The sequence below is a fragment of the Pseudophryne corroboree genome, chromosome 10 (genome assembly GCF_028390025.1).
Source record: "Pseudophryne corroboree isolate aPseCor3 chromosome 10, aPseCor3.hap2, whole genome shotgun sequence".
Taxonomy (NCBI): Eukaryota; Metazoa; Chordata; class Amphibia; order Anura; family Myobatrachidae; genus Pseudophryne; species Pseudophryne corroboree.
In genome coordinates this window covers 24,752,147-24,776,715 of record NC_086453.1, presented here as the reverse complement: position 1 = coordinate 24,776,715, position 24,569 = coordinate 24,752,147, and the positions used below count along the sequence as shown (strand labels likewise).

The 24,569-nt window shown below is 45.8% G+C and overlaps 1 protein-coding gene across 1 annotated transcript in view; it reads left to right on the top strand.

Moving 5' to 3' along the window:
* Positions 1 to 24,569, top strand: part of SCN1B (sodium voltage-gated channel beta subunit 1) — a 99,233-nt gene that overhangs the window by 26,288 nt on the left and 48,376 nt on the right. The window lies entirely within an intron of this gene.

The following is a 24,569-nucleotide window of genomic DNA, read 5'->3' as shown; positions in this document are numbered from 1 at the left end:
TCCTTATTCTGAATATATCAATGTGAGCATAGCACATCTGTTCCTGTCCTAAATGCTGAATTTCATTGTCAGTCTATTGTTTATTGTGTTTGCTGTATAATTTGAATCACACACAAAAAAGCATAAGGGAGTTTTTTCCCCCCAGTGTTGTCCAGTGTGGAAACGTTGCAGCAAAATCTCACCAAATCTAATTTTCAGGTGGAAGGGGCCAGAGTAACACATTTGATTGAATATATGCAAATGAGCATTTTCTGTAATTTGCAGGGACAAGGAACACTAAAGGCTGAATAACGCTGGTGAAACGCGCGGTTTTTACAGCCAAATGATAAATGCAAGTCTTCCAGTGAACATTTTTGCTGATCTGCAGTAGAAGATTTCTCATGCAATATTACCACCAAGCTGTATAATAACATTTCTGTATTCTAAATGAGTAAATTAAATTCTTTAGACTCATCCTCTGGGCTCTAGACATTAACATTTACTGAGGAGGAGCATTTAAAGTGCCAAGAAAATTAGACTTTTAGCAAACTCGGTAAACATTGCGTGATGGGTGCATGATGTAGCGTTTGCATCCAGCGTTATCTGCCTTAAGGCTGTGACGAAGCAGAAAAGAGAAAAACAACAACTTTCAAATGCTGATAGATTTAATAATTATTAACTTATATTTATACGGTGCCACAAAGAGGATGCAGCTAACCACAATAACTATATAAGTGCATGCTTTTACAGACACGTTCACCAATTTACATATATACATAATCACAGACGCCAACTTACATAATTATATAGAGATTGTTTGGAAACAAAGTCATTTTTATCTTTCATTATTTATAAAATCTGTATATTTATTATTCCGCAGCAAAGTACTTAGACCATTAATATTGTTGCGTTGCTGATAGAAATGACTGAACTAAAACAAATTAATTTTTTAAATTTAGAAATGGGCTCTAGACTGGGAAATAAACTGTGTTTTGGTACAAAGCTTGTTACCAATAGTGACTCAGGTGTCCCAAGTAAAGGGTTGTGGAGCTTTCTAAATTTAGTGCTGTCATTCGGGTTCAGCGCCGGCTGCTGCCGCAAAGACTTGCCGGGGGGAGCCGGCCAGCACATATAAACAGTAGAGATGAGCGGGTTACCCCCCGAACTCCACGTGGTTTACACGGGTCCGAGGAAGCCTCGGTTCTTCCCGCCTGACTCGGAAAACCCGAACGCGGCAAAATGTCACAATCCCGCTGTTGGATTCTCGAGAGATTCGGATTCCATATAAAGAGCTGCGCGTCGCCGGCATTTTCACTCGTGCATTGTAGAGAGAGCGAGAGGACGTGGCTACATTCTCTGAGTGGAAAGCTCAATATCAGCTTAATATCAGTGCTCAGTATCAGTGCTGCATTGTGGTGACCAGTATACTACAGTACAATAGTCCAGTGCTGCATCTTGCTGCTCAGTGTCAGTTCTAGTATCCTCATCAGTGCTCAGTATCACTACTCATTGTCTTGTGCTGCATTGTGGTGACCAGTATACTACAATACAATAGTCCAGTGCTGTTCTCGCTGCCCAGTGTCAGTTCTAGTATCCTCATCAGTGCTCAGTATCACTACTCATTGTCTTGTGCTGCATTATGGTGACCAGTATACTACAGTACAATAGTCCAGTGCTGTTCTCGCTGCCCAGTGTCAGTTCTAGTATCCTCATCAGTGCTCAGTATCACTGCTCATTGTCTTGTGCTGCATTGTGGTGACCAGTATACTACAGTACAATAGTCCAGTGCTGTTCTCACTGCCCAGTGTCAGTTCTAGTATCCTCATCAGTGCTCAGTATCACTACTCATTGTCTTGTGCTGCATTGTAGTGACCAGTATACTACAGTACAATAGTCCAGTGCTGTTCTCGCTGCCCAGTGTCAGTTCTAGTATCCTCATCAGTGCTCAGTATCACTGCTCATTGTCTTGTGCTGCATTGTGGTGACCAGTATACTACAGTACAATAGTCCAGTGCTGCATCTTGCTGCCCAGTGTCAGTTCTAGTATCCTCATCAGTGCTCAGTATCACTGCTCATTGTCTTGTGCTGCATTGTGGTGACCAGTATACTACAGTACAATAGTCCAGTGCTGCATCTTGCTGCCCAGTGTCAGTTCTAGTATCCTCATCAGTGCTCAGTATCACTACTCATTGTCTTGCTGCTGCATTGTAGTGACCAGTATACTACAGTACAATAGTCCAGTGCTGTTCTCACTGCCCAGTGTCAGTTCTAGTATCCTCATCAGTGCTCAGTATCACTACTCATTGTCTTGTGCTGCATTGTGGTGACCAGTATACTACAGTACAATAGTCCAGTGCTGTTCTCGCTGCCCAGTGTCAGTTCTAGTATCCTCATCAGTGCTCAGTATCACTACTCATTGTCTTGTGCTGCATTGTGGTGACCAGTATACTACAGTACATTACTAATAGTCCAGTGTCTTGTGCTGCATCTTGCTGCTGTAGGGTGCTGTGGTAGTAGTGTCCTGTCACTGTGCATAGGTCATTATCATTCCAGTCACAGTGGTATCTGGGGGGTGACAATTCCAGAGGGTTTTTGTGCTGCTCACTAATACTAGTACAGTGTCTTGTGCTGCATCGTGCTGCTCAGTGTCAGTTATCCGTAGTATCATCAGTGCTCAGTATAATCAGTGCTCAGTAAAATCGTTGCTCAGTAAAATCAGTGATCAGTAAAATCAGTGCTCAGTAAAATCAGTGCTCAGTAAAATCAGTGATCAGTAAAATCAGTGCTCAGTAAAATCAGTGATCAGTAAAATCAGTGCGCTGTTAGATGTGCGCCCATTATCCACCATTATGCAGTGGGATTTAGACAATTGATGAAGTTATTGTGTCCCCAGTACCAAATTCCATCTACAGTAGATTCCACTTCACTAGGCACGCGATAGCGAGATTTTGCCAATTAATTCCAGTGATTTGGACGTAGCATTACAGTGATTTTACCAATTAATATCAGTGATTTATAATTATTAATTACAGTGAGCTTGCCAAATAATTCCAGTGATTTGGACATATAATTCCAGTTGGAATTGTTTGTGTCGCTTGGCTTAGTCATATAGCTACTTCATTGCACCTCTTCGACATCTTGGGGCCTAGTTTTTGAAAAGTGCCATCCTGTGTGACACTGCTGTATGAGTCCAGGGGTACTGCTGTATTAGTCCTGGGGTACTGCCGTATAAGTCCACCAATTGCAGATTTTTTTAAAGTGACTGGAGCGTGCTGGAGATGCTGTCAGTGGACCGAACAATTGCGGCCCACTCTCGACATTCAGCCACTGCGTGAGACTACTAGATGGGCCTGGTGGTTGTGTCGCTTAGCTTAGGCCTACAGCAACCTCGGTGCATCTTTTTTTTGTGAGGTGTGAGGTGTTTAGAATAGACTGGAAATGAGTGGGAATTATGGTTATTGAGGTTAATAGGATCAAAATTACCCCCAAATTCTATGATTTAAGCTGTTTTTGAGGTTTAAAAAAATAAAATAACTCCCGAATCCAAAACGCACCCGAATCCGACAAAAATTCTTAACGGAGGTTTTGCCAAAACGCGTCCGAATCTAAAACACGGCCGCGGAACCGAATCCAAAACCAAAACACAAAACCCGAATAATGCCCACTGCACATCTCTAATAAACATACATGTAAACGTTGTATGTAATACATATACTGGCTGCCTTACCCGAGGATCAGCAGCTGGAGCAGCACGCACAGGACGCAGCGCTCAGCTTGTCTATTTCCAAAATGCCCGCCCCCATACTCCCATTGGCTGATTTCACAGGAGTCTGGGGGTGGGGTTATTGAAGATAGGCCTGTGTCCTGTGAGTGCTGCTGCTGATCCCTGAGTAAGGCAGCCAGCACGTATATTACATACAACTTTACATGTATGTCTATATGTGCTGGTCGCCCCCCCCCCCCCCCCCCCCCTTGCAGTCTTTGGTCGGCGCTGCGGTCCAGGGGCAGCAGCCGCCGCAGTTTGGGTCTGTGCTTTTCAGTGACCCAAGTTTGAGTTTAAGGACTCTGCTAGAGTTTGGAACACCCTATGTAACAAATAAGATGTAGTTAATATTACGACAGTCAGAATCCCGACAGTCAGAATCCCAATGGATCCTTAATGTAAGGACTGGGGTTAGGCTTACGGTTAGGGCTAGGCACTAGGGAGAGAGTTAGGATCAGTGGTGGGATTCAGCCGGTTCGCACCAGTTCTGCAGAACCGATACCTAATGTCAGGTATGGTTCTGAGAACCGTTTGCGGCCCCCGCCACAGATTGGATCTCTTACCGATCCGATCTGCGGTTGCACTCCCAGCTCCCCACTTTACAGCACCGCATCACAGGACAGCTGAGCAACGGCTCAGCTGTCCAGTAGCCTGTGCACAGGAGCAGCTTGCGTCTCAGTGATTGGCTGGGCGCGCAGGCTACAGGGCAGAAGCAGAACCTATGTGATTCCAGCGGAGGTTGTGTGGCTGTGTGTGGCTTGGAGGAGATAGGGGAGCCAGCGCTCCCACTCCTGTAAGTAAGACCGCTAAATAAACTTGAAAGCGTGGGGGTGGATTACAAAACAGCTAAATGGATTAGAACCTTGTTGCAGGATAGGAAATAGACAGTTGTAGTAAACAGAGTGCAATCTATGGAGGGAAATGTTACCAGTGGAGTACCCCAGGGATCTGTACTTGGTCCAGTTCTCTTTAATATATTTGTTGGTGACATTGCAGATGGTATTGAAGGGAAGATATGCCTTTTTGCAGATGATACAAAGATTTGCAACAGGGTAGACACACCGGGAGGGGTAAAACAAATGATTGATGACCTAGCTAGGCTTGAGAAATGGTCAAGAACGTGGCAACTACAGTTTAATGCTAAAAAATGCAAAATCATGCACTTGGGTCTCAAAAACCCAAAGGCTAAATATAGTATCAAGGGTACTATAATGGAAACTACTGAGGAGGAAAGCGATTTAGGAGTCACTATTTCAAGTGACTTGAAGGCAGGAAAGCAATGCAACAAAGCAATGAGGAAGGCAAGTCAGATGCTTGGTTGCATAGGGAGAGGAATCAGTAGCAGGAAAAAAGAAGTGATAATGCCACTGTATATGTCATTGGTACGGCCCCATCTGGAATACTGTGTCCAGTTCTGGAGACCATATCTCCAGAAGGATATAAATACATTAGAGAGTGTACAAAGAAGGGCAACTAAAATGGTGCATGGCCTACATCACAAAACTTACCCGGAAAGGCTAAAAGATCTTAACATGTATACTATGGAGGAGAGAAGAGAAAGGGGGGACATGATAGAAACTTTCAAATATACCAAAGGTTTTAACAAAGTTCAGGAGGGAAACATTCTTCAAAGGAAAAGAAGTATTAGAACTCGAGGGCATACACTCAGACTGGAGGGGGGGGGGGGGTTCAGGGGAAATGTGAGGAAATATTACTTCACAGAAAGTGTAGTGGACAAGTGGAATAGTCTCCCATCAGAGGTGGTAGAGGCGAAGACTGTCAAGCAACTTAAAACATGCTTGGGATAGGCATATGAATATCCTTACAAAGAATTAAGGTTCAAAAAGGGTTGAGATTACCTAAAGGGAAAAAATGGGCAGACTAGATGGGCCAAGTTCTTATCTGCCTTCAAATTCTATGTTTCTATGTTTCTATAAGGCTAGCTGTACTGTTTTTTTTTTGCGCTGCTACTGTCAATCGAATTTAAATTGCTCTGGGTCGTATATATATATATACTGTATATTTATGTATATATATATATATATATATATATATATATGTGTGTGTGTACCTATATATATATATCTATATATAAATATATATATATATAGAGAGAGAGAGAGAGAGAGAGAGAGTCTATGCACTTTTCCGCTATCTGCTAGTCCCACGTTTCCGCCCTCTGCTAGTCCCACTTTTCCGCCCTCTGCTAGTCCCACTCTACTAGTCCCACTTTTCCGCCCCCTGCTAGTCCCACTCTGCTAGTCCCACTTTTCAGCCCTCTGCTAGTCCCACTCTGCTAGTCCCACTTTTCCGCCCTCTGCTAGTCCCACTTTTCCGCCCTCTGCTAGTCCCACTTTTCCGCCCTCTGCTAGTCCCACTCTGCTAGTCCCACCTTCCCCGCCCTCTGCTAGTCCCACTTTTCTGCCCTCTGCTAGTCCCACTTTTCTGCCCTCTGCTAGTTCCACTCTGCTAGTCCCACTTTTCTGCGCTCTGCTAGTCCCACTCTGCTAGTCCCACTTTTCTGCCCTCTGTTAGTCCCATTTTTCTGCGCTCTGCTAGTCCCACTCTGCTGGTCCCACTTTTCTGTGCTCTGCTAGTCCCACTCTGCTAGTCCCACTTTTCTGTGTTCTGCTAGTCCCACTCTGCTAGTCCCACTTTTCTGCCCTCTGCTAGTCCCACTCTGCTAGTCCCACTTTTCTGCGCTCTGCTAGTCCCACTCTGCTAGTCCCACTTTTCTGCCCCCTGCTAGTCCCACTTTTCCGCCCTCTGCTAGTCCCACTCTGCTAGTCCCAGTCCTACTTTTCTGCGCTCTGCTAGTCCCACTCTGCTAGTCCCACTTTTCTGCCCTCTGCTAGTCCCACTCTTCTAGTCCCACTTTTCTGCCCTCTGCTAGTCCCACTATTCCGCCCTCTGCTAGTCCCACTTTTCTGTCCTCTGCTATTCCCACTCTGCTATACATAAAATGGTCATTAGGCCATAGAACCTGTTGTTAATTTGTGTGAATCCCACCACTTGTTAGGATACTGTAGTTTGGCCTATAAATGAGCCAGCTCAAAACTGTGCACGCCCTGTAGGTGTGTGATTATGCTGGTTATGTAACCACACCTGTGCAGTGCGAAGAGTGAGACAAAGTAAAAGTTCCACTATGCCAGAGTGTCAGCTCAGCTACCAAGTCTATTGGGGTCATTCCGAGTTGTTCGCTTGTTGCCGATTTTCGCTATGCTGCGATTTGTTGCTAAATGCGCATGCGCTTAGCTATTTAACTAAAAACGTAGCAGTTTTGCTGTGGATCCTGCGGCGCTTTTCAGTCGCACTGCTGATCGGTGAGTGATTGACAGGAACGGGGCGTTTCTGGGTGGTAACTGAGCGTTTTCCGGGAGTGTGCTAAAAAACGCAGGCGTGTCAGGGAAAAACGCAGGAGTGTCTGGAGAAACGGGGGAGTGGCTGGCCAAACGCAGGGCGTGTTTGTTGTGATGTCAAACCAGGAACTAAACGGCCTGAGCTGATCGCAATCTGTCAGTAGGTCTGGAGCTACTCAGAAACGGCAAAGAATTATTTATTAGCAGTTCTGCTAATCTTTCGTTCGCTATTCTGCTAAGCTTAGATACACTCCCAGAGGGCGGCGGCCTAGCGTGTGCAATGCTGCTAAAAGCAGCTAGCGAGCGAACAACTCGGAATGAGGGCCTATGTTACAAAAGATATCCGGTCTTTAGGTCGACATCACTTAGGTCGACGCTCATTTGGACGACCACTATTGGTCAACATGCATTAGGTCGACATGGTCACTAGGTCGACATGACAAATGTCGACACATGAAAAGGTCGACATGAGTTTTTCCCATTTTTTCCCATTTTTAAAAACTTTTTCGTACTTTGTGATCCACGTGGACTACGATTGTGAATAGTAAGCATGACGAGTGAAGCGATCCACGGGAAGGGACACGGTGCATAAAAAAAACACCTCATGTCGACCTTTTGTCATGTCATCCTTTTCCATGTCGACTTAATGACTGTGTCGACCTAGTCACTGTCGACCAATAGTGGTCGATCTAATGACTGTCGACCTAATTACTGACGACACAACGAACCAAACCCATTACAAAATTAGCTGTCCCATAGGGTAAACTTGAAAGGTGAAACAAAATCAATGTGATTGGTGTTTATCAGATGAGATGGGCGAGGGTTTTTTGGCTTCAGCATTGGTTACTCTACCATCATGCTGCTCACCCATGAGGGAGACTGCGCTACTGCCAAGTGTGCGACATGCAGATACTACAGCGGTAGCTACAGTATAAAGGAGAAATACACGGCCAATCACCAGGAGACAAGTGGCGCACACAGCATAGGCTGTGTATGTGTGAGGCCGTGTGTGCGTGTGTATACTTGTATGCGTGTTTTATGCCGTTTTGCAAAACTCCTGGGAGAGACGAAACTGCAGGTTGGCAGAGACATTTTTAGGTCAATGAAATATGCGTCTTTATTACAGACAGAGGTTAAAGATGTCTTCTCTTCTAGCGGTTTCCAAACTGTTTCCAAATACAGCTATTTATAAGATGATAAAGTAGTTTATGTATGAGATGCTGTGTAACACCCGCATACTGTATTATCCTGCAGGTGGGAATGGAATATAGGCCCTCATTCCGAGTTGATCGCTAGCTGCCGTTGTTCACTGCGTAGCGATCATTTAAAAAAAACCCAGCTAAACTGCGCATGCTTATGCACCGCAATGCGCACGCACGGCATACGGGTATAAAGAGCATTGTGGTTTTGCACAGGTTCTAGCGACGCTTTCAGTCGCACTGGCGGACGCAAGGAGATTGACAGGAAGTGGGAGTTTCTGGGTGTCAACTGACCGTTTTCTGGGAGTGTTTGGGAAAACGCAGGCGTGGCCGGGCGTTTGCTGGGCGGGTATCTGACGTCATTACCGTGTCATTCGTCGCAGCAATCATCGCACAGAATAAGTAACTACAGGGCTGGTCTTGTTCTGCACAAAATGTTTTTGCAAAGCGAAAATACACTCCCCCGTGGGCGGCGTCTATGCGTTTGCATGGCTGCCAAAAACAGCTAGCGAGCGATCAACTCAAAATGAGGCCATTATTATTATTATTATTATTGTTATTATTATATTTTATTTATATAGTGTCACAAGGCGTCCGCAGTGCTGTACAGATATTAAACAACATAAGTGTAAATCAGACCATAGTGTAACATAAGGTAGCCAATGGCGGAGCTTCACCCAAAAGTGGAAGGTTAGAGGCGGATCAGGCGTTGACCCTTTGCAGGGCTCATATGTCCTGTTCTCACATGTGTGAATATTGGGGGTCATTCCGAGTTGATCGCTCGTTGACGATTTTCGCAACGGAGCGATTAAGGCAAAAATGCGCATGCGCATGGTACGCAGTGCGCATGCGCTAAGAATTTTAGCACAAAACTTAGTAGATTTACTCACGTCCGAATGAAGAATTTTCATAGTTGAAGTGATCGGAGTGTGATTGACAGGAAGTGGGTGTTTCTGGGCGGAAACTAACCGTTTCCTGGGAGTGTGCGGAAAAACGCAGGCATGCCAGGATAAAACGCGGGAGTGTCTGGAGAAACGGGGGAGTGGCTGGCCGAACGCAGGGCGTGTTTGTGACGTCAAACCAGGAACGAAACGGCCTGAGCTGATCGCAGTGTAGGAGAAAGTCTGGAACTACTCAGAAACTGCTAAGAATTTTCTATTCGCAATTCTGCTAATCTTTCGTTCGCTATTCTGCAAAGCTAAGATTCACTCCCAGAGGGCGGCGGCCTAGCGTGTGCAATGCTGCTAAAATCTGCTAGCGAGCGAACAACTCGGAATGACCAACATTGGGAGGTATGCCTGATGCAGCTCAGCTGCTGTAAGTGCTGGCTGCTATGTGATAGCCATTATTTGCTCTTTGTTAGTGGATAACCTTCGCTCTCTGTTTTATAATTTCACTGGTGATCATTTTTTATGATAAATGTACTTAATGCAGTGTTCTTACTGCCCCACCATCTTTCTCGGAAGCGTGGGTGATTGTAGTTAGCATAACTGCTACACAACCCTGAGGTTATGAGTTCAATTCCTGACCAAGACTCTGTATGTGTGGAGTTTGTATGTTCTCTCATACTTGCGTGGGTTTCCCCCCGGGTGCTCTAGTTTCCTCCCACACTCCCAGAAACATAATGGAAGGTTAATTGGCTTCTGACAAAAAGATCAGTGACCGCTGTCTAAAAAAGACACCGATGACAAATAGCCCCTTCCCACTCTAATCAAACCACTGCCATCTAGGGGGCTGCACATAGCTGCAGGCTAGCCATACGTTCTTGCCTCTCATTCAAAAATCAGGTAGGCTGTGTACTTGGCTAACTCTGAATAGTATAAGCAAATTACTGGGCTGTTTTAATAAAGGGATATTTGATCTGGGTCCACAGGAATAAGGTCACTTACCGGAAATGGAGCCTTACTAGAAAGTATTATACAATATTTTCTGTCTAATTCCTTGTGTCCCAGGGAGACGGTACTGACTCATTGTAACTCACTCTCTTCTCTTATTGTTATCCTGAAATGCCAATAACAGGAGTAATGTGGCACTACGTGTACCACTGCGATCCTTCTTATAGAACCTATCATCACTGTCTCAGAACTTGTGGATCTTACCTTAGACCACAGGTTCTCAAACTCGGTCCTCAGGACCCCACACAGTGCATGTTTTGCAGGTCTCCTCATAGAATCACAATTTAAATAATAAGCTCCACATGTGGACCTTTAAAAATGTGTCAGTGAGTAATGAATGCACCTGTGCACTTATTGGGTTACCTGCAAAACATGCACTGTGCGGGATCCTGAGGACCAAGTTTGAGAACCTGTGCCTTAGACCATAGGTTCTCAAACTCGGTCTTCAGGACCCCACACAGTGCATGTTTTGCAGGTAACCCAGCAGGTGCACAGGTGTATTAATTACTCACTGACACATTCTAAAAGGTCTACAGGTGGAGCTAATTATTTCACTTGTGATTTTGTGAGGAGACCTGCAAAACATGCACTATGTGGGGTCCTGGGGACCGAGTTTGAGAACCTGTGCCTTAGACCATACGTGCCTACCTGACCCTCTCCATGAGGGAGAAAATGCTCTGTTCCTGGACTTTCCTGGTAATATATGATTGCCATCACCTGTGGTGAGATAGGTAATTAATAAGAAAGGTGTTTCACCACAGGTGATGGCAATCATACATTACCAGGAAAGTCCAGGAACAGAGCATTTTCTCCCTCATGGAGAGGGTCAGGTAGGCATGTATGCCTTAGACCAGTGGTTCTTCTTACACAGTTTTGAATCACGGTTTCCCAGGATATCAGACAGTTTTTTTTTCACGGCACCCCAAGTCCAAATGTTTCTTGTTTAGAAATTCAGAAAAAAATTCCATAACATATTAAATGAAATACATTGTGTTTATATGTCATCCTTAGCATCTGTAATGTATTGAGTAGAGATGTGCGGTGGACACTTTTCGTGTTTTGTGCTTTAGTTTTGGATCTGGTTCCATGCTCCTGTTTTGGATCTGGATAGGTTTTGCCAAAACCACCCTTTCGGGTTTTGGGTTTGGATCTGGATGATTTTTGAAACCCCCCCCCCCATAAAACAGCTAAAATCACAGAATTTGGGGGTAATTTTGATCCTACGGTATTATTAACCTCAATAACATTCATTTCCACTCATTTCCAGTCTGTTCTGAACACCTCATACCTCACAATATTGATTTAAGGCCTAAAAGTTGCACCAAGGTCGCTGGATGACTAAGCTAAGTGACACAAGGATGGCACTTAAAAAAACTAGGCCCCAAACAGCACATCATGCAAAGAAGTAAAAGAGGTGCAATGAGGTAGCTGTATGACTAAGCTAAGCGACACAAGTGTGCGGCGCAAACACTTGGCCCATCTAGGAGTGGCACTGCAGTGGCAGACAGGACGGCACTTAAAAAAACTAGTCTCCAAACAGCACATGATGCAAAAAAAAAAGAGGTGCACCGAGGTTGCTGTTTGACTAAGCTAAGCAACACAAGTGTGCGGCACAAACACCTGGCCCATCTAGCAGTGGCACGCAGTGGCTGAATGTTGAAAGTGGCCCGCAATTTTTCGGCCACCGACAGCATCTTCTGCCCTCCCCTGTCATTTCTCAAAAAAATCTGCACCACCAAATTAAATGTATGTGCAAAACACAGGACTTGCTGGAATTTGCCCAGATATAATGCACGCACAATATTGGTGGCGTTGTTCGATATCACAAATTCCCAGGAGAGTCTAAGTGGGGTAAGCCATTGTACGATGATGTCCCTCAGTTTCCGTAAGAGGCTGTCAGAAGTGTGCCTCTTATGGAAAGCGGTGATACAAAGTGTAGCCTGCCTAGGAACGAGTTGCCGTTTGCGAGATGCTGCTACTGGTGCCGCCGCTGTTCTTGCTGCGGGAGGCAATACATCTACCCAGGGGGCTGTCACAGTCATATAGTCCTGAGTCTGCCCTTCTCCACTTGTCCACATGTCCGTGGTTAAGTGGACAGTGGGTACATCCGCATTTTTCAGGACACTGAGGACACTTTTCTTAATGTCCCTGTACAGTCTGGGAATCGCTTTCCTAGTGAAGTGAAATCTAGATGGGATTTGGTAATGGGGACATACTATCTCCATCAACTGTCTAAATCCCACTGCACTAATGGCGGATACCGGATGCACGTCTAACACCAACCTAGCTGTCAAGGCCTCTTTTATTCGTTTTGCAGCAGGGTGACTGCTGTCATATTTCATCTTCCTCGCAAAGGACTGTTGGTCAGTCAATTGCTTACTGGAAGTAGTACAAGTGGTCTTCCGACTTCCCCTCTGGGATGACGATCGACTCCCAGCAGCAACAACAGCATCGGCAGCAGCTGCACTAGGAGGAAGTGGTTCTTGATCTTTCCCTACTTTATCCTCCAAATTTTTGTTCTCCATTATATTTGTGGAGTTATATAATAATATGCAGCATAGGAGAGCATACACCACACAGGGCAAACACTGTAAAAATTATTTGTATTAAATATTAATAACCCGTTTATTTGGAGTAAATAATATATAGCACAGGACAGCACCACTGAACTTATATGGCAGCACCACTGGACTGGACTTATACGGCAGTACCACTGGACTGGATTTATACGGCAGTACCACTGAACTGGATTTATATGGCAGTACCACTGGACATATATGGCAGTACCACTGGACTTATACGGCAGTACCACTGGACTGGATTTATATGGCAGTACCATTGAATTTATAAGGCAGTACCACTGGACTTATATGGCAGTATCACTGGACTTATACAGCAGTATCACTTGACATATATGGCAGTATCACTAGACTTATACGGCAGTATCACTAGACGTATATGGCAGTACAACTGGACTGGATTTATACGGCAGTATCACTGAACATATACGGCAGTATCACTGGACTTATACGGCAGTATCACTGGACTTATACGGCAGTATCACTGAACTTATACGGCAGTACCACTAGAATGGACTTATATGGCAGTACCACTGCACATATATGGCAGTATCACTGGACTTATATGGCAGTACCAGTGGACTGGATTTATACGGCAGTATCACTGGACTTATACGGCAGTACCACTGGACATATACGGCAGTATCACTGGACTTAAACGGCAGTATCACTGGACTTATACGGCAGTACCACTGGACATATACGGCAGTATTACTGGACTTATATGGCAGTATCACTGGACTTATATGGCAGTACCACTAGAATGGACTTTTATGGCAGTACCACTGGACATATACGACAGTATCACTGGACTTATACGGCAGTACCACTGGACTGGATTTATACGGCAGTATCACTGGACTTATACGGCAGTAACACTGGACATGTACGGCAGTATCACTGGAATTATATGGCAGTACCACTGGACATATACAGCAGTATCACTGGATTTATACGGCAGTACCGCTGGACATATACGGCAGTACCACTGGACATATACGGCAGTACCACTGGACATATACGGCAGTATCACTGGAATTCTGTGGCAGTACCACTGGACATATACAGCAGTATCACTGGATTTATACGGCAGTACCGCTGGACATATACGGCAGTATCACTGGACATATACGGCATTATCACTGGACTTATACAGCAGCACAGGGACACCACCACTGGACTGATGCAGGACAACACAGCACCACTGCAATGGTCTAGACTTACACAGCAGCACTGGACATATGGCAGCAGAGGACACCACCACTGTGACTGGCTGGACTGATGCAGCACAAGACACCACCACTGGACTGATGCAGCACAACACAGCACCACTGAACTGGACTTATTCAGCAGCACTGGACATATGGCAGCAAAGGACACCACCACTGCGACTGGACTGATGCAGCTCAAGACACCACCACTAGACTGATGCCGCACAAGACAGCTCTGGAATGGCACGTATAAGACAGAGCAGGTCCCCACACCACTTAACCGCACAGAGAGACACGTCCTCTCGCTACACTCTCTAGGACTGGAGTGAAAATGGCGGCGACGCACGGCTCCTTATATGGAATCCAAAACCTGCGAGAATCCAACAGCGGGATGATGACATTTTGCCTCGTTCTGGTTTCCGAGTCTGGTGGGAAGTCCCGAGCCGGACTCGGATCCCGGGCTCGGAACGTGATGTTCGGTAGGGTTCGGTTCTCAGAAAACCGAACCTGCTCATCTCTAGTATTGAGGGACAATGGGGGTCATTCCGACCCGTTCGCACGCTGCTGTATGTCGCAGCGGTGCGAATGGGTCGGTAAGAATATCGAAGAAAGTGATCACTGCAGCGATCGCAAGAAGAGTGACAGGCGAAAGGCATTCCGGGTCGTCAACTGACCGTTTTCTGGGAGTGGAGCAGCGAACACAGTCGTGTCCAGGCATTTGGAGGGCGGATGTCTGACGTCAATTCCGGGACCTTCATCGCTGGATCCATCGCACAGGGTAAGTAACTGCAGGGCTAGTCTTGTTTTACACAAAACTTTTTTAGCATAGCAGGGCTGCACAAGCGATCGCAGCCCTGCTATGCTAAAATACACTCACCCATAGGCGGCGTCTAGTTGATCGCACCAGCAGCAAAAAGTTGCTACTTGTGATCAACTCGGAATGACCCCCAATATTCGCTTGTGTTTGTCCACATATATTTTGATTGGAAGCCACAAGCACTGGTTTTGACTATTACACTGACTATAAATAATATGAACTATCCCCTGGACCACTAAAACAGGGTACCCCTGCAAGTGCCCCGGGCGCCCAGTTCGGAAACTACTACCACAGGCAAGATCACTGCTATCACTGACAGAGACCCTTTTTTGTACACGGTGAAGCTTTGACATGGTAGGGGGGATGTGGTGGAGATATACAGTAAGGTCCATATATATTTGGACACTGATCAATTTTCCTATCTTTGGCTCTTTAAGCTACAGTAACACAGTGGATTTGAAATTACACAATGCAATTAAAGTGCAGACGTTCAGCTTTAATTCAGGGTGTTGAATAGAAATATTTGTATGAAACGTCTAGGAATTGCAATGATATTTATACACAGCCCCCTAAATTTCAGATGCCCTTTCTTAAACTGTATGCCCCCTGGACCACCTTTAGCAGATGTTGTAGTACTATCGTGACTGGCAACAGCCACAGCACTAGTACTTGTTTGCTGCTCCCTCTCTTCCATCAACTGATCGTGGTTGACTCACTGTGCTTATATTGTTAACAAGATGGCACGGCACCTACTGAGCGTTATTGTAACACAGTGCCACTGCCTGGGCCTGAACACACAGAAGTGTTAGAAACACAAACCAAAAACTTTTTTCTGTTTTTTGACAAATGACAACAATTCACACTGTGACTCACACAGCGCTTATATTATTAACACGGTGGTACTGAGGTTGGGAATGCCTGGTATAGATTGTGGTAGATCATCACAGAGTATATCATGATTATACCATAACAGAATACTGTATCTTTTAAAGAACAAAAAAAAAAATCAATATACATTAATTACATGTCGTTAATTGCATGTTTTTTACTAGAGCTTTTAATGCTAGCACAATATATCTAAATATGTATAAATAGCAGAGTCCATGATTTTATCGACCTCATAACCACTTACGTTCATATTACTATTAGCCGGATTTGCGAGTATGTTGCATTTTTCCAAACACATCTCGTTACATCAGCTTTGCAGCCCTTGGAAGATATAAGTGTAAAATAGCTAAGAAGTGTTATGCAAATGAACCAGAACTCTGTGCCGAAGTGTAAGGATCTCCTTTGACATGTTATCAATAAGGGATGCAGTTAATTTGCCGACTGTCGAGATTCCGACAGTCAGGCTACCGACGCTGGAATCCCGACAGCTGACAATGCCAACAGCCGGAATACCGGTGCAACAGGGCCATTCCCACTCGTGGGTGTCCATGACACTGATAGAGTGGAAATAGATCCTGTGCGAGTGCAGCAAGCCCGCAAGGGGACTCTTAGCGCTCGGCCCGTTGCCGGCTTTTTGGCAGGGCAGGATGCTGCTATCGGGATACTGACAGCCGACATTCTGTCCGCCGGCAAATCTTATGTAATCCATCAATAACATGGGTGGTCATTCCGAGTTGATCGCTCGTTATTTTTTTTTCGCAATGGAGAGATTAGTTGCTAATGCGCATGCGCAATGTCCGCAGTGCGACTGCACCAAGTAAATTTGCTAAGAAGTTAGGTATTTTACTCACGGCATTACAAGGTTTTTTCTTCGTTCTGGTGATCGTAGTGTGATTGACAGGAAGTGGGTGTTTCTGGGCGGAAACTGGCCGTTTTATGGGTGTGTGCAAAAAAACGCTGCCGTTTCTGGGAAAAACGCGGGAGTGGCTGGAGAAACGGGGGAGTGTCTGGGTGAACGCTGGTTGTGTTTGTGACGTCAAACCAGGAACGAAACTGACTGAACTGATCGCAGTGGCAGAGTAAGTCTCGAGCTACTCAGAAACTGCTAAGAAGTGTCTATTCGCAAATCTGCTAATCTTTCGTTCGCAAATCTACTATGCTAAGATTCACTCCCAGTAGGCGGCGGCTTAGCGTGTGCAATGCTGCTAAAAGCAGCTTGCGAGCGAACAACTCGGAATGACCACCAATAAGGGATGCAGTTAATTTGCCGACTGTCGAGATTCTGGCGGTCAGGCTACCGACGCCGGAATCCAGACAGCAGACAATGCCAACAGCCGGAATACCGATGCAACAGGGCCATTCCCACTCGTGGGTGTCCACGACACCCACAGAGTGAAAATAGATCCTGCTGCGAGTGCAGCAAGCCCGCAAGGGGACTCTTAGCGCTCGGCCCGTTGCCGGCTTTTTGGCGGGGCAGGATGCTGCTATCGGGATACTGACAGCCGACATTCTGTCCGCCGGCAAATCTTATGTAATCCATCAATAACATTAATCTTAGAAATGTGATGGATGCAGCAGATCAGTGCTTCTCTGTAACTTCCGCAGTACAGTACAAGAGAAGTGCTGACCCTGCAGATCTGGTGAAGGAGGATATAGGAGATCTAGCAGAGGGGGTGGTGTAGGGGGACCCATTAGAGATTGCTGGAGAGATGAAGAATACACAAAGATCACAACACTGGCACGCTGCTTTTATACATAGCAGGCTCGACACGCAAAACACAATTTCCCTTCCTATGAAAAATTCAGTTTCCTCTATCGGTGGAATGAGCGACAGGGCGAATGCGGCGGTACTACAATAGAGGCGTAAGCTAAACCCTGGCGCACTTTGTTCTGCTTTAGATCTTACTGCTGTACTGAACAACAGGCAATGTACTTATGTCAGGAGATAATTAGGGGGTTAATATGCAGCTCAGAGAGTAAATAACAATGAAATAATTAGGTAATTGATTTCTTTCTTTTTAATGCCATAATCAGTAATTACTGAGCAAATGTCACCCTCTGCTATGACAGACTGTGTAATGCTTCTGAGAAAGGGATATTTAGTTAATCGCATGTAGTTTTCTACGTTGGCGTATAATATATAACAGAAAGCGACTTCTCTATATTCTCTGCTACTCTGTTATTTTTTTTCTTTCTCAAAGAGTTTGTATAAATCCTCACCACCCCCCCATTGGTTAACAGAAAACTCAGGTTCCACAACCCAAGTTGTTAATTTATACAGGCAGTTCTGCAAACTGCATGCTGATAAGTTACACTGCACTCGGTGGACCTTATTCAGTAAGGATTGCAGATTCTGCTTTTTATTAGAATTTGCAATCCTTTCACTCCCACTCTGGGGGCTGCCCATTGCAGGGCAAGTCCGCCTATCATGCTGTCTGCCACTTCAATTTCAGTGTGATTGCAGGAATTATGGAGGCCTCCTGCCAGCGCAGGAGGCGCATATGCACCCACTTCCATAGGTACGCACCTGTGAATGGGTGCAGCCACAGCTAATTGCAATTGCGATTCATCTGCACGCAAGACCCATTCGTGGGTAGGATGTGCAGGGACACATCTGTATGTAGCATGGGACTCCCAGGCTTACAGGTTCAGAAAGAAACACAGAGAATACGCTAGATTAAATGTGTTTATTCTGAAAAAATATTTTTAGGAGTTATTTACAAAAGCACTTAATAAAATAACGTACGGGTTATAAATGCAAATTAGTTTCAGAAATAAAATAAAATAAATAACTTTCAGAAATCCAGGACACTTACGATGGATGCCTTGTGAACTCCTTCCCCCCCCCTCAAACAAGTTCTTCTTGACAAGCTGGCAGAGTCTTACAGAAAAGTTACAACATATTTGACACTTATTCCAACAGTCACAACACCTCCCCCTACATTCCGCCTGCTGAAATTCCCGACAGTTGGTATGGCGACCAACAGGGACTATTCCCAGTGTGGGGAGAACAGCGAGCCTGCAAGGGGCTTCTTGAGCTCCCCCCCTTCCCTCCCCCACCGGTCACATATATACCCAACCCCTGTCTGAGGAATGTAAAATATCCTTAGAACCCATTATCTGCACCATACTTGCCGACATTCTGGCTGCTCTCTGCGGGAGAGAGCAGCCAGGTCGGCTCAGCAGGGGGGCAGGGGAGGGCTGTGACGTGGGGAAGGAGGTGGACCGGAGGCGGGATGGGGGTGGAGCAGGGACAGGACAGGGGCGGAATTACCGTGGCACATCCTTTAAGCCATGCCCCCACTCTGTAATGCCGCAATCCCCGGCATTACACTGCTGGGAGTGTGGCTATGATGACGCGATTCAGCAAGAATCGCGTCATCAACTGCCCGGACCGCCCACTTTACACACTAAGTGGGCGGACGGGCAGGGGGACCCCTGATTCCGGGAGACTTGCCTGCTCTTCCGGGGGGCCGGGAGGGTCACCCAATTTTCGGGAGCCTCCCGGCCATTCCGGGAGAGTAGGCAAGTATGATCTGCACCTTCCTAGTCTAGGTTGGTTTCAAAAGATTTCTCACCTTTTTGATGCCTCTTAAGTGGAGTTTGTAAGGAAGAAAGTGTCCTCATACTGCGGGGGCTACACATTTCTTTGTGATCTGGGAGAGGGGAGATGTAAGGAGGTCTGAGACAGAGACCTCTCTTCTAGGGGTCTTGCTGTTTTTAGGTAAACAGCTTGCCCTAACACAAACCTTGGGCCATAGGATTGAATGATGTGCTGACTTAGTAGTGACCCTGTCCTGTGATTTCAATAATTTTCTAATGCAGTTTGAAGATACCATGTTTCATGTAGAATATCAACTGTCAGGTTATAAATAGGAAGAAATCATTTCATGGTCCCTATGTCACACACAGGTTTTAGATGTTTCTGGATATAGCACAAGACACTAAAACATAAAAGCAACCCTTCCCAGTAACATTCTCTGAAACTACAACAACAGTGCTCAGTCCTTGTGTGTGTAGTTGCCCTAATCTCTGCAGCGCATTACCGTTAACTAGGAGACTGCAAGACAATTAAGGCTTCATGCACTTAAAGAATAAACTAGTGAAGCTATACCTTAAATTGCTTTTAAAAGATGCCAACAATCAGGGAAGCTACATACATCATCCTTGACAGATTGAGTTAACAGTTCAGTTATTTGTAAATATATAACTACAGTATGCTATGCACTATACATTATATTCATGTGTATGTCCTGCGGTCAGGTAACTTGCTTTGTCAGCTTTGAAATGCTGTCAGACAACACTACCAGTCATTCGACCAGTAATTCTTATTCCTGGAAACCTCATAGAGATATATCCATATTCCTACCATGATGCTTCCCCTAGGGATGTTCCTAATTTTCCTCTGATCAATGATGCCATATCCTCCCTTACTATAGTGGAGCTACTGTATATGAGGACCCTGTCATTACAGACTTGCAGTTAGTATTAGGAAGTTGCTGCACACTGTTGCCTTTGAATAACTTATCTTAGTACCACATACACCCGGAATTGATACTGTAAGAGTTTATGGTTATACTGACATGTCTGTCACTTGCACTGGATATAAACTACTCCTATCCGGAATGTCTGTTGAGCAACGTCTGTTTGCCTTTTGCAATGAACATTGGCTTATTGATATCTTCACTATGGGGGCAGTGTCGGACTGGGGCATGTAGGGCCCACTGGGGGAATGCAGTGGTAGGGGTCTATGTTAGGGGTGTGGCCAGTCTGCAGAAGGGGTGTGGCCTGTCACCTCATTGGTTTGACTAACCATTAGAGAGCACAACGTCTGGGCCCCTTCATAAAAATATACAGTAAATTCAGCTGCTGCATGCATGATAATGTACCACATTAATAACAGAGTAATAACAGCAATGCACTGTAGAAAATACACCATAGTCCAGTATAAGGTAACATATGTATGATGTATAATTCAAGTGCACAGTCTGGAACCTGAGCTTTAAAACAGGAGGTGGGCCCCAAGCAATAGGGCCCACCGGTGGTTTCCCTTGTACCCCTGTGGGCCAGTCCAAGCCTGTATGGGGGTGATTCAGAGATGGACCCCTTATCACGGTAGCTGCGTCTTTGTACGCAGCGTCTGTGCGATATTATGCTAATGTTGCAGGAGGTGTCTTGTGTGTATTGACACCTCCTGCATGTTTATGTGATCTGCTGCTGCGTCTGAAGATGCAGCATCTGATCACTTGCGTGAAGATCTGGTCACTCAGGATGTCCGGGCTACCGGGACCAGTAAACCTGCGTTGAAAGACACAGACACTGGCCTCGGCGCTTACAGAAAAGGGGGACTACATGCTTCCATTTTCAGAAGTTCTGCCCGGTGCGGCATCGTATGCCTGGATGGACAAAAGTCCAGGTTGTGGCTTAGGGGGCACTGTGTGCAACGACGCAGTGGCGCATTCTGCACATGCGCAGAACTCCCACCATCGTATTTGTACAGAAAACCTATGTCCTGCTAATCTTCATTCCCGTCCTTCTCAAATCTCCCATCAGTGATATGTTAAATGTAGCAAAAAATGAAAATAAAAAAGCAAACCACTTATGTTACATTACCACCCCCCTTCATTAATATAACTGTTTCCTCCTATGTTACTGCTCCGTTTAGCTCCAGTTATCTGGTAAATTAATCATGAGGCTGAACGGACATCGGCACTGTCTCATACATGAGGCTCGTGTGATTAAATTACCATTTCTTTTCCTTATTGCATTGATATGACATTGCCTGTACTGTAGTATATGTACTTTGGTCAAAAGAGGAACTGGAAAGATACATTCTGACTTTAGTATGTATTTGTGGGACTTAAAGACTGCGCCCTCTGCCAAAGCAGTGACACCTCCTTACATGCGCCTTCTTCGTCCCTTTCTCGCATAATGGGGGTGATTCAGAGTTGATCGTAGCTGTGCTAAATTTAGCACAGCTACACTGACATGCGGGGGGACGCCCAGCACAGGGCTACCCCTCCCCGCATGTCAGTCCCTACCCTGTCACAGAAGTACTAAAGCATCGCTCAGCGGCGATGCTTTTGTACTTCAGGAGTAGCCCCCAGCCAGCGCAGCTCCTGCGCGCTGGCTGGTTGCTACTCGTCGCTGCCCAGGTCACAGCGGCTGCATGTGACGTCACACAGCTGCTGCGGCCCGCCCCCACACTGTCCTGCCACGCCTGCGTTGGCCGGACCACGCCCCCCTGAAAGATGGATTAATGCTGCCGTCCCGCCCCCTCCCGCTCAGCGACCGCCTCTGCCTGTCAATCAGGCAGAGGCCATCGCTGGGCTATGACAGCCGTCGGCTGTCTGCCATGCGCCGGCTCACTGTGGCGCTGCCGAATGCGCTGCTGTCTGATCAGGTCTGAATTAGGCCCTTAATGCATCATTATTGTCCCACACTGCAAGGAGCAGCCACCATCTGTTCTCATCCATTAGACCAAATCCTGGCTCTGTTCTCAGTACTTATCTATCAATCAGAATGAATACAAGAATGTTTAAATTGTTTTATCTATCAACCTACTGCATTGCTAGGCGCTCAAAACTAGTATGAGGTTGACTTCTGAAACTGTGACGTTTGTGCACATTGGGGAACATTCCGACCCGATCACTAGCTGCAGTTTGTCGCAGCGCAGCGATCGGGTCAGAACTGCGCATGCGCTGGTGCCGCAGTGCGCCGGTGCATGGCAGTCGTTGCCTAGCGATCGCCTCTGAGACAGAGGAGGTCGCTGGGCAGGAGGGGGCTGAACGGCGGCGTTAAGCCGCCGTTTAGGGGGCGCAGTCCGGCCAACACAGACGTGGCCGGACCGTTGGGGGGGCAGCGGTGGCTGCGTGACATCTCATCGCAAAGAACAACTCCCGGCCAGCTGCAGGAGCTGCGCTTGCCGAGAGTTACTCCAGCAATACAAAAGCCGCAATCAACTCGGAATGACCCCCATTATCCTGACACTGCAAATTTGTAAACCCCAACGTTCTAAATCCTTACAGATCGGTGTCTATTTTAACCCTAACCCACCTCTCCCGCAGCCTATCCATAACCCCCAAACCCACACACAGCCTATCCCTAAACCTCCCCCTAGTGTCTAAACCTAACCCTCTACCTAACCCCCGTACTTACCATCGGGATTCTGATGGTTGGGATGTCCCTGTGATCCTGACCACATCCCTTGCGTAATTTCTGCCTGTTTTTTTTTTTAATGAAAATCATATTGCAAAACAGTCTGCAAATCCATGCCCAATGCCAAGCATTTTGTAATAATGGGACACGTGGATTTGCATACTAATATTAATTATTTAATTGAAATCATGGTGCAGAAAAGTTCAGGTATGGCCTCCGCCTTGCTTATACCTTCAATAGCAGATCTTGTTGGTCCGATGGACATCACGTTGGAAGGTAATCGGCTGAACACATCTATAAGCCAATTGGGAGCTTCCACGTCTTGAGTTGGCCTTGTTCATTTCATGTCAAAGACTTAACTCAATGATTTCAAATTGTGCAAATCAAAAAGTTGTAAGTTGAATGACACTTGATTTTTTTGCCTTGCACAGTCTGTTTGAACCTTTTTACAATTATATTGTTTGCTTGTGGTTATCTTTGTTATTTTTCATTTACGACAGTACAATAGTGATATATAAATAAGATATAATAATGATAATAATAAATAGGAAATGGTTTGAAGTCCAGTGATTGGGTATTATGGTAGTAAGACCCATATACCCTTTGATCAAAATATAGTGTATCTGCATGTTTTAAGCATAACTCAGAAACATTCACACTTTTGTATACAAACTTTCATAAAATACTCATCTATAAACATTGCAAATCAATAGAATTCAAGGTGAGAGCTATTATAGGTATAGGCACTTAATAGCCAATGCATTCATATGCCAAATACAGTGTATACAGCAGACGGAACAAAGGACACTGCAAAAACCGGACATCTCAGTGGGTTATATTAATAACTTCCGAACAACTAAAATCTGCACAAAACAAACTTGATTTCCAGTTTGGAAGAAAATGCAATAGATAAACTAGAAAATGTAACAAAAAAAGATTAATTATTGATTGTAAGTAATCCTGAATAATTCACGAAGGCAGGAATAGAGCAGAAGTGCAGTGGAAGAAACAAACACTCTTATTTTCATTATATAACCTTAAATATGCTCCTGGCCGCTCTGCTACTTTGCACTTACAGATGGTATTTTGGGCCTAATTCAGACCTGTTCGCTCGCTAGTTTTTTTTTTACAGTCCTGCGTTCACATTTTTGCCGCCCACTGGAGGAGTGTATTTTCGCTTTGCAAGTATGCAAACGCATGTGTAGCCGAGCTGTACAAACAGATCTTGTGCAGTCTCTGAGTAGCTCAGGACTTACTCAGCCGCTGCGATCACTTCAGTCTGTCCGGGACCTGAATTGACATCAGAAACCCTCCCTGCAAATGCATGGACACGCCTGCGTTTTTCCAACCACTCCCAGAAAACGGGCAGTTGACACCCACAAACGCCTTCTTCCTGTCCATCTCCTTGCGAATGCCTGTGCGAATGGTTCCTTAGAACAAGCCCATCGCTGAGCGGCGATCTGCTTTGTACCCATGCGATACGCCAGCGCAGTTTAGACCTGATCGCCCGCTGTATGAAAACGCAGCCTAGCAATCAGGTCTGAATTAGGCCTAGCGGTGCAAGTGGGCGGGTACGGGTGGGTACGGCGTATCCTCAAGAATTTAGCCATTGGTATGCCGTACCCACCGCCGACGGTCCGCCGCTCCTCGCCGCTCCCTCCCTCCGCTGCTCACTGCCGCTGCTGCGAGGGGAGGAGAGCGCAGCGTTCGCCTCTGCTGCC